Here is an 11342-nt window from a genome sequence, read left to right on the forward strand (position 1 = left end):
TTATTTTAGCAGGAATATGTTATTGAAAAAAATTAGAAAAATTTATTTTAGCCGTAAATCGAAAATAATGGGGACACCGGAGCTGTTCGAAGCGCCGAGCGCGCCGCGTACGCCCGAATATTTTCAAAGTCCCAACGTACCGATCAAGAGTAAAGTACCATTTTCCTACATTAGATTTCGTTCTAAATGCTTAATCCCTATGTAAAAACGTTAGTTAAGCAAGAATATCGTATTTTAAAAAAAATCTAATGATAGGATTTTCCAGAAAATTGAAAAAACCGAAAAATGTCAAGAGTAAAGTGCCATTTTCTGACATTAGATTTCGTTCTAAATGCTTAATCCCTATGTAGAAAGGTTAGTTAAGCAAGATTATCGTATTTTTAAAAAAATCTAATGATAGGATTTTTCAGAAAATTGAAAAAACCGTAAAATGTCAAGAGTAAAGTGCCCTTATTTTAAACATTATATCGTTCTAAATGCTTAATCCCTATGTAAAAAAGTTATCTAAGCAAGAATATGTTATTGAATAAAATGAGAAAAATTTATTTTAGCCGTAAATCGAAAATAATGGGTCGAGCGAATCGGTCGATTGCGCCGAGACGCGCAATGATGCAACAGACGAGCGATTGGAACGCCCGAATATTTTCAAAGTCCCAACGTACCGATCAAGAGTAAAGTACCATTTTCCTACATTAGATTTCGTTCTAAATGCTTAATCCCTATGTAAAAACGTTAGTTAAGCAAGAATATCGTATTTTTAAAAAAATCTAATGATAGGATTTTCCAGAAAATTGAAAAAACCGAAAAATGTCAAGAGTAAAGTGCCATTTTCTGACATTGGATTTCGTTCTAAATGCTTAATCCCTATGTAGAAACGTTAGTTAAGCAAGAATATCGTATTTTTAAAAAAATCTAATGATAGGATTTTTCAGAAAATTGAAAAAACCGTAAAATGTCAAGAGTAAAGTGCCCTTACTTTAAACAATGCATCGTTCTAAATGCTTAATCCCTATGTAAAAAAGTTATTTAAGCAGGAATATGTTATTGAAAAAAATTAGAAAAATTTATTTTAGCCGTAAATCGAAAATAATGGATCGAGCGAATCGGTCGATTGCGCCGAGACGCGCTATGATGCAACAGACGAGCGATTGGAACCCCCGAATATTTTCAAAGTCCCAACGTACCGATCAAGAGTAAAGTACCATTTTCCTACATTAGATTTCGTTCTAAATGCTTAATCCCTATGTAAAAACGTTAGTTAAGCAAGAATATCGTATTTTTAAAAAAATCTAATGATACGATTTTCCAGAAAATTGAAAAAACCGAAAAATGTCAAGAGTAAAGTGCCATTTTCTGACATTAGATTTCGTTCTAAATGCTTAATCCCTATGTAGAAACGTTAGTTAAGCAAGAATATCGTATTTTTAAAAAAATCTAATGATAGGATTTTTCAGAAAATTGAAAAAACCGTAAAATGTCAAGAGTAAAGTGCCCTTACTTTAAACAATGTATCGTTCTAAATGCTTAATCCCTATGTAAAAAAGTTATTTAAGCAGGAATATGTTATTGAAAAAAATTAGAAAAATTTATTTTAGCCGTAAATCGAAAATAATGGGGACACCGGAGCTGTTCGAAGCGCCGAGCGCGCCGCGTACGCCCGAATATTTTCAAAGTCCCAACGTACCGATCAAGAGTAAAGTACCATTTTCCTACATTAGATTTCGTTCTAAATGCTTAATCCCTATGTAAAAACGTTAGTTAAGCAAGAATATCGTATTTTTAAAAAAATCTAATGATAGGATTTTCCAGAAAATTGAAAAAACCGAAAAATGTCAAGAGTAAAGTGCCATTTTCTGACATTAGATTTCGTTCTAAATGCTTAATCCCTATGTAGAAACGTTAGTTAAGCAAGAATATCGTATTTTTAAAAAAATCTAATGATAGGATTTTTCAGAAGATTGAAAAAACCGTAAAATGTCAAGAGTAAAGTGCCCTTATTTTAAACAATGTATCGTTCTAAATGCTTAATCCCTATGTAAAAAAGTTATTTAAGCAGGAATATGTTATTGAAAAAAATTAGAAAAATTTATTTTAGCCGTAAATCGAAAATAATGGATCGAGCGAATCGGTCGATTGCGCCGAGACGCGCTATGATGCAACAGACGAGCGATTGGAACGCCCGAATATTTTCAAAGTCCCAACGTACCGATCAAGAGTAAAGTACCATTTTCCTACATTAGATTTCGTTCTAAATGCTTAATCCCTATGTAAAAACGTTAGTTAAGCAAGAATATCGTATTTTAAAAAAAATCTAATGATAGGATTTTCCAGAAAAATGAAAAAACCGAAAAATGTCAAGAGTAAAGTGCCATTTTCTGACATTAGATTTCGTTCTAAATGCTTAATCCCTATGTAGAAACGTTAGTTAAGCAAGAATATCGTATTTTTAAAAAAATCTAATGATAGGATTTTTCAGAAAATTGAAAAAACCGTAAAATGTCAAGAGTAAAGTGCCCTTATTTTAAACAATGTATCGTTCTAAATGCTTAATCCCTATGTAAAAAAGTTATTTAAGCAGGAATATGTTATTGAAAAAAATTAGAAAAATTTATTTTAGCCGTAAATCGAAAATAATGGATCGAGCGAATCGGTCGATTGCGCCGAGACGCGCTATGATGCAACAGACGAGCGATTGGAACGCCCGAATATTTTCAAAGTCCCAACGTACCGATCAAGAGTAAAGTACCATTTTCCTACATTAGATTTCGTTCTAAATGCTTAATCCCTATGTAAAAACGTTAGTTAAGCAAGAATATCGTATTTTAAAAAAAATCTAATGATAGGATTTTCCAGAAAATTGAAAAAACCGAAAAATGTCAAGAGTAAAGTGCCATTTTCTGACATTAGATTTCGTTCTAAATGCTTAATCCCTATGTAGAAACGTTAGTTAAGCAAGAATATCGTATTTTTAAAAAAATCTAATGATAGGATTTTTCAGAAAATTGAAAAAACCGTAAAATGTCAAGAGTAAAGTGCCCTTATTTTAAACAATGTATCGTTCTAAATGCTTAATCCCTATGTAAAAAAGTTATTTAAGCAGGAATATGTTATTGAAAAAAATTAGAAAAATTTATTTTAGCCGTAAATCGAAAATAATGGATCGAGCGAATCGCTCGATTGCGCCGAGACGCGCTATGATGCAACAGACGAGCGATTGGAACGCCCGAATATTTTCAAAGTCCCAACGTACCGATCAAGAGTAAAGTACCATTTTCCTACATTAGATTTCGTTCTAAATGCTTAATCCCTATGTAAAAACGTTAGTTAAGCAAGAATATCGTATTTTAAAAAAAATCTAATGATACGATTTTCCAGAAAATTGAAAAAACCGAAAAATGTCAAGAGTAAAGTGCCATTTTCTGACATTAGATTTCGTTCTAAATGCTTAATCCCTATGTAGAAACGTTAGTTAAGCAAGAATATCGTATTTTTAAAAAAATCTAATGATAGGATTTTTCAGAAAATTGAAAAAACCGTAAAATGTCAAGAGTAAAGTGCCCTTATTTTAAACAATGTATCGTTCTAAATGCTTAATCCCTATGTAAAAAAGTTATTTAAGCAGGAATATGTTATTGAAAAAAATTAGAAAAATTTATTTTAGCCGTAAATCGAAAATAATGGATCGAGCGAATCGCTCGATTGCGCCGAGACGCGCTATGATGCAACAGACGAGCGATTGGAACGCCCGAATATTTTCAAAGTCCCAACGTACCGATCAAGAGTAAAGTACCATTTTCCTACATTAGATTTCGTTCTAAATGCTTAATCCCTATGTAGAAACGTTAGTTAAGCAAGAATATCGTATTTTTAAAAAAATCTAATGATAGGATTTTCCAGAAAATTGAAAAAACCGAAAAATGTCAAGAGTAAAGTGCCATTTTCTGACATTAGATTTCGTTCTAAATGCTTAATCCCTATGTAGAAACGTTAGTTAAGCAAGAATATCGTATTTTTAAAAAAATCTAATGATAGGATTTTTCAGAAGATTGAAAAAACCGTAAAATGTCAAGAGTAAAGTGCCCTTATTTTAAACAATGTATCGTTCTAAATGCTTAATCCCTATGTAAAAAAGTTATTTAAGCAGGAATATGTTATTGAAAAAAATTAGAAAAATTTATTTTAGCCGTAAATCGAAAATAATGGATCGAGCGAATCGGTCGATTGCGCCGAGACGCGCTATGATGCAACAGACGAGCGATTGGAACCCCCGAATATTTTCAAAGTCCCAACGTACCGATCAAGAGTAAAGTACCATTTTCCTACATTAGATTTCGTTCTAAATGCTTATTCCCTATGTAAAAACGTTAGTTAAGCAAGAATATCGTATTTTAAAAAAAATCTAATGATAGGATTTTCCAGAAAAATGAAAAAACCGAAAAATGTCAAGAGTAAAGTGCCATTTTCTGACATTAGATTTCGTTCTAAATGCTTAATCCCTATGTAGAAACGTTAGTTAAGCAAGAATATCGTATTTTTAAAAAAATCTAATGATAGGATTTTTCAGAAAATTGAAAAAACCGTAAAATGTCAAGAGTAAAGTGCCCTTATTTTAAACAATGTATCGTTCTAAATGCTTAATCCCTATGTAAAAAAGTTATTTAAGCAGGAATATGTTATTGAAAAAAATTAGAAAAATTTATTTTAGCCGTAAATCGAAAATAATGGATCGAGCGAATCGCTCGATTGCGCCGAGACGCGCTATGATGCAACAGACGAGCGATTGGAACGCCCGAATATTTTCAAAGTCCCAACGTACCGATCAAGAGTAAAGTACCATTTTCCTACATTAGATTTCGTTCTAAATGCTTAATCCCTATGTAAAAACGTTAGTTAAGCAAGAATATCGTATTTTAAAAAAAATCTAATGATAGGATTTTCCAGAAAAATGAAAAAACCGAAAAATGTCAAGAGTAAAGTGCCATTTTCTGACATTAGATTTCGTTCTAAATGCTTAATCCCTATGTAGAAACGTTAGTTAAGCAAGAATATCGTATTTTTAAAAAAATCTAATGATAGGATTTTTCAGAAAATTGAAAAAACCGTAAAATGTCAAGAGTAAAGTGCCCTTATTTTAAACAATGTATCGTTCTAAATGCTTAATCCCTATGTAAAAAAGTTATTTAAGCAGGAATATGTTATTGAAAAAAATTAGAAAAATTTATTTTAGCCGTAAATCGAAAATAATGGATCGAGCGAATCGGTCGATTGCGCCGAGACGCGCTATGATGCAACAGACGAGCGATTGGAACGCCCGAATATTTTCAAAGTCCCAACGTACCGATCAAGAGTAAAGTACCATTTTCCTACATTAGATTTCGTTCTAAATGCTTAATCCCTATGTAAAAACGTTAGTTAAGCAAGAATATCGTATTTTTAAAAAAATCTAATGATAGGATTTTCCAGAAAATTGAAAAAACCGAAAAATGTCAAGAGTAAAGTGCCATTTTCTGACATTAGATTTCGTTCTAAATGCTTAATCCCTATGTAGAAACGTTAGTTAAGCAAGAATATCGTATTTTTAAAAAAATCTAATGATAGGATTTTTCAGAAGATTGAAAAAACCGTAAAATGTCAAGAGTAAAGTGCCCTTATTTTAAACAATGTATCGTTCTAAATGCTTAATCCCTATGTAAAAAAGTTATTTAAGCAGGAATATGTTATTGAAAAAAATTAGAAAAATTTATTTTAGCCGTAAATCGAAAATAATGGATCGAGCGAATCGGTCGATTGCGCCGAGACGCGCTATGATGCAACAGACGAGCGATTGGAACCCCCGAATATTTTCAAAGTCCCAACGTACCGATCAAGAGTAAAGTACCATTTTCCTACATTAGATTTCGTTCTAAATGCTTATTCCCTATGTAAAAACGTTAGTTAAGCAAGAATATCGTATTTTAAAAAAAATCTAATGATAGGATTTTCCAGAAAAATGAAAAAACCGAAAAATGTCAAGAGTAAAGTGCCATTTTCTGACATTAGATTTCGTTCTAAATGCTTAATCCCTATGTAGAAACGTTAGTTAAGCAAGAATATCGTATTTTTAAAAAAATCTAATGATAGGATTTTTCAGAAAATTGAAAAAACCGAAAAATGTCAAGAGTAAAGTGCCATTTTCCTACATTAGATTTCGTTCTAAATGCTTAATCCCTATGTAAAAACGTTAGTTAAGCAAGAATATCGTATTTTTAAAAAAATCTAATGATAGGATTTTCCAGAAAATTGAAAAAACCGAAAAATGTCAAGAGTAAAGTGCCATTTTCTGACATTAGATTTCGTTCTAAATGCTTAATCCCTATGTAGAAACGTTAGTTATGCAAGATTATCGTATTTTTAAAAAAATCTAATGATAGGATTTTTCAGAAAATTGAAAAAACCGAAAAATGTCAAGAGTAAAGTGCCATTTTCTGACATTAGATTTCGTTCTAAATGCTTAATCCCTATGTAGAAACGTTAGTTATGCAAGATTATCGTATTTTTAAAAAAATCTAATGATAGGATTTTTCAGAAAATTGAAAAAACCGTAAAATGTCAAGAGTAAAGTGCCCTTATTTTAAACATTATATCGTTCTAAATGCTTAATCCCTATGTAAAAAAGTTATTTAAGGAGGAATATGTTATTGAAAAATATTAGAAAAATTTATTTTAGCCGTAAATCGAAAATAATGGGGACACCGGAGCTGTTCGAAGCGCCGAGCGCGCCGCGTACGCCCGAATATTTTCAAAGTCCCAACGTACCGATCAAGAGTAAAGTACCATTTTCCTACATTAGATTTCGTTCTAAATGCTTAATCCCTATGTAAAAACGTTAGTTAAGCAAGAATATCGTATTTTTAAAAAAATCTAATGATAGGATTTCCCAGAAAATTGAAAAAACCGAAAAATGTCAAGAGTAAAGTGCCATTTTCTGACATTAGATTTCGTTCTAAATGCTTAATCCCTATGTAGAAACGTTAGTTAAGCAAGAATATCGTATTTTTAAAAAAATCTAATGATAGGATTTTTCAGAAAATTGAAAAAACCGTAAAATGTCAAGAGTAAAGTGCCCTTATTTTAAACATTATATCGTTCTAAATGCTTAATCCCTATGTAAAAAAGTTATCTAAGCAAGAATATGTTATTGAATAAAATGAGAAAAATTTATTTTAGCCGTAAATCGAAAATAATGGGTCGAGCGAATCGGTCGATTGCGCCGAGACGCGCTATGATGCAACAGACGAGCGATTGGAACGCCCGAATATTTTCAAAGTCCCAACGTACCGATCAAGAGTAAAGTACCATTTTCCTACATTAGATTTCGTTCTAAATGCTTAATCCCTATGTAGAAACGTTAGTTAAGCAAGAATATCGTATTTTTAAAAAAATCTAATGATAGGATTTTTCAGAAAATTGAAAAAACCGTAAAATGTCAAGAGTAAAGTGCCATTATTTTAAACAATGTATCGTTCTAAATGCTTAATCCCTATGTAAAAAAGTTATTTAAGCAAGAATATGTTATTGAATAAAATGAGAAAAATTTATTTTAGCCGTAAATCGAAAAAAAGACTGTTCATTTCTCTGTCTCTCTCGCGCGATCGAAGTATTGATGTTTCCCGGCAAAGTAATGGGATATTAATTAAACTTTATACACGAAATTACTCGTTTTGATCCCCGCTACACAGCCGTATACTTTTTATAATTTTGTGGAATCGGGAACCTTGAAATATTTAACATAACGCGGATCGACTGTCTCTGTCTCTTTCTAGATCGGAATAATCGATGTTTCCCGGCAAACTAATGGGATATTAATTAAACTTTATACACGAAATTACTCGTTTTGATCCCCGCTACACAGCCGTATACTTTTTATAATTTTTTGGAATCGGGAACCTTGAAATATTTAACATAACGCGGATCCACTGTCTCTGTCTCTTTCTAGATCGGAATAATCGATGTTTCCCGGCAAACTAATGGGATATTAATTAAACTTTATACACGAAATTACTCGTTTTGATCCCCGCTACACAGCCGTATACTTTTTATAATTTTGTGGAATCGGGAACCTTGCAATATTTAACATAACGCGGATCGACTGTCTCTGTCTCTTTCTAGATCGGAATAATCGATGTTTCCCGGCAAACTAATGGGATATTAATTAAACTTTATACACGAAATTACTCGTTTTGATCCCCGCTACACAGCCGTATACTTTTAATAATTTTGTGGAATCGGGAACCTTGAAATATTTAACATAACGCGGATCGACTGTCTCTGTCTCTTTCTAGATCGGAATAATCGATGTTTCCCGGCAAACTAATGGGATATTAATTAAACTTTATACACGAAATTACTCGTTTTGATCCCTGCTACACAGCCGTATACTTTTTATAATTTTGTGGAATCGGGAACCTTGAAATATTTAACATAACGCGGATCGACTGTCTCTGTCTCTTTCTAGATCGGAATAATCGATGTTTCCCGGCAAACTAATGGGATATTAATTAAACTTTATACACGAAATTACTCGTTTTGATCCCTGCTACACAGCCGTATACTTTTTATAATTTTGTGGAACCGGGAACCTTGAAATATTTAACATAACGCGGATCGACTGTCTCTGTCTCTTTCTAGATCGGAATAATCGATGTTTCCCGGCAAACTAATGGGATATTAATTAAACTTTATACATGAAATTACTCGTTTTGATCCCCGCTACACAGCCGTATACTTTTTATAATTTTGTGGAATCGGGAACCTTGAAATATTTAACATAACGCGGATCGACTGTCTCTGTCTCTTTCTAGATCGGAATAATCGATGTTTCCCGGCAAACTAATGGGATATTAATTAAACTTTATACACGAAATTACTCGTTTTGATCCCTGCTACACAGCCGTATACTTTTTATAATTTTGTGGAATCGGGAACCTTGCAATATTTAACATAACGCGGATCGACTGTCTCTGTCTCTTTCTAGATCGGAATAATCGATGTTTCCCGGCAAACTAATGGGATATTAATTAAACTTTATACACGAAATTACTCGTTTTGATCCCCGCTACACAGCCGTATACTTTTTATAATTTTGTGGAATCGGGAACCTTGAAATATTTAACATAACGCTGATCGACTGTCTCTGTCTCTTTCTAGATCGGAATAATCGATGTTTCCCGGCAAACTAATGGGATATTAATTAAACTTTATACACGAAATTACTCGTTTTGATCCCCGCTACACAGCCGTATACTTTTTATAATTTTGTGGAATCGGGAACCTTGCAATATTTAACATAACGCGGATCGACTGTCTCTGTCTCTTTCTAGATCGGAATAATCGATGTTTCCCGGCAAACTAATGGGATATTAATTAAACTTTATACACGAAATTACTCGTTTTGATCCCCGCTACACAGCCGTATACTTTTTATAATTTTTTGGAATCGGGAACCTTGAAATATTTAACATAACGCGGATCGACTGTCTCTGTCTCTTTCTAGATCGGAATAATCGATGTTTCCCGGCAAACTAATGGGATATTAATTAAACTTTATACATGAAATTACTCGTTTTGATCCCCGCTACACAGCCGTATACTTTTTATAATTTTGTGGAATCGGGAACCTTGCAATATTTAACATAACGCGGATCGACTGTCTCTGTCTCTTTCTAGATCGGAATAATCGATGTTTCCCGGCAAACTAATGGGATATTAATTAAACTTTATACACGAAATTACTCGTTTTGATCCCTGCTACACAGCCGTATACTTTTTATAATTTTGTGGAACCGGGAACCTTGAAATATTTAACATAACGCGGATCGACTGTCTCTGTCTCTTTCTAGATCGGAATAATCGATGTTTCCCGGCAAACTAATGGGATATTAATTAAACTTTATACATGAAATTACTCGTTTTGATCCCCGCTACACAGCCGTATACTTTTTATAATTTTGTGGAATCGGGAACCTTGCAATATTTAACATAACGCGGATCGACTGTCTCTGTCTCTTTCTAGATCGGAATAATCGATGTTTCCCGGCAAACTAATGGGATATTAATTAAACTTTATACACGAAATTACTCGTTTTGATCCCCGCTACACAGCCGTATACTTTTTATAATTTTGTGGAATCGGGAACCTTGCAATATTTAACATAACGCGGATCGACTGTCTCTGTCTCTTTCTAGATCGGAATAATCGATGTTTCCCGGCAAACTAATGGGATATTAATTAAACTTTATACACGAAATTACTCGTTCTGATCCCTGCTACACAGCCGTATACTTTTTATAATTTTGTGGAATCGGGAACCTTGAAATATTTATCATAACGCGGATCGACTGTCTCTGTCTCTTTCTAGATCGGAAGAATCGATGTTTCCCGGCAAACTATTGGGAGTTTAATTAAACTTTATACATGAAATTACTCGTTCTGATCCCTGCTACACAGCCGTATACTTTTTATAATTTTGTGGAATCGGGAACCTTGAAATATTTATCATAACGCGGATCGACTGTCTCTGTCTCTTTCTAGATCGGAAGAATCGATGTTTGCCGGCAAACTAATGGGAGTTTAATTAAACTTTATGCATCAAATCATTCAGTTTGACTCCTGCAACACAACCAAACACTCTCTGTAATTTTCTGAACTGAAAAACCACTGAAATTGCGCTCGAAATGCGGAGCGACGGGTCGGCGCGTCTGCACTGTGCGACAGCTAGTCAAAACGTCCGAACAGCGTATTGTTTTCGATCTCTTGGTATAATATTCGTATTCCTTGCTGTGTATAGCTTCCGATCGATTATTGCAATGGTCAAAGTTCCAGCGGCGTAATGCTTTCCATAAGATTACATTAATATAACCAGCGGCATATTGCTTTCTATCTTGTAATGAAAATTTTATAACCAAGTACCAACGGCGTATTGCTTTCGTTCGGATAATGGAGATTTTACAACCAAGTATCAGCGGTTTCTGTCTTATAATTAAATTATTATAATAAAATAAAGTACCAGCGGCGTGTTACTTTCGTTCGGATAATGGAGATTTTACAACCAAGTATCAGCGGTTTCTGTCTTATAATTAAATTATTATAATAAAATAAAGTACCAGCGGCGTGTTACTTTCGTTCGGATAATGGAGATTTTACAACCAAGTATCAGCGGTTTCTGTCTTATAATTAAATTATTATAATAAAATAAAGTACCAGCGGCGTATTGCTTTCGTTCGGATAATGGAGATTTTATGTCCAGCGGCGTAGTGCTTTCTATCTTATAATGTAATTCTTATTACAAAGTACCAGCGGCGTA

Source organism: Megalopta genalis, unplaced genomic scaffold (genome assembly GCF_051020955.1).
Source record: "Megalopta genalis isolate 19385.01 unplaced genomic scaffold, iyMegGena1_principal scaffold0075, whole genome shotgun sequence".
NCBI classification, from domain to species: domain Eukaryota; kingdom Metazoa; phylum Arthropoda; class Insecta; order Hymenoptera; family Halictidae; genus Megalopta; species Megalopta genalis.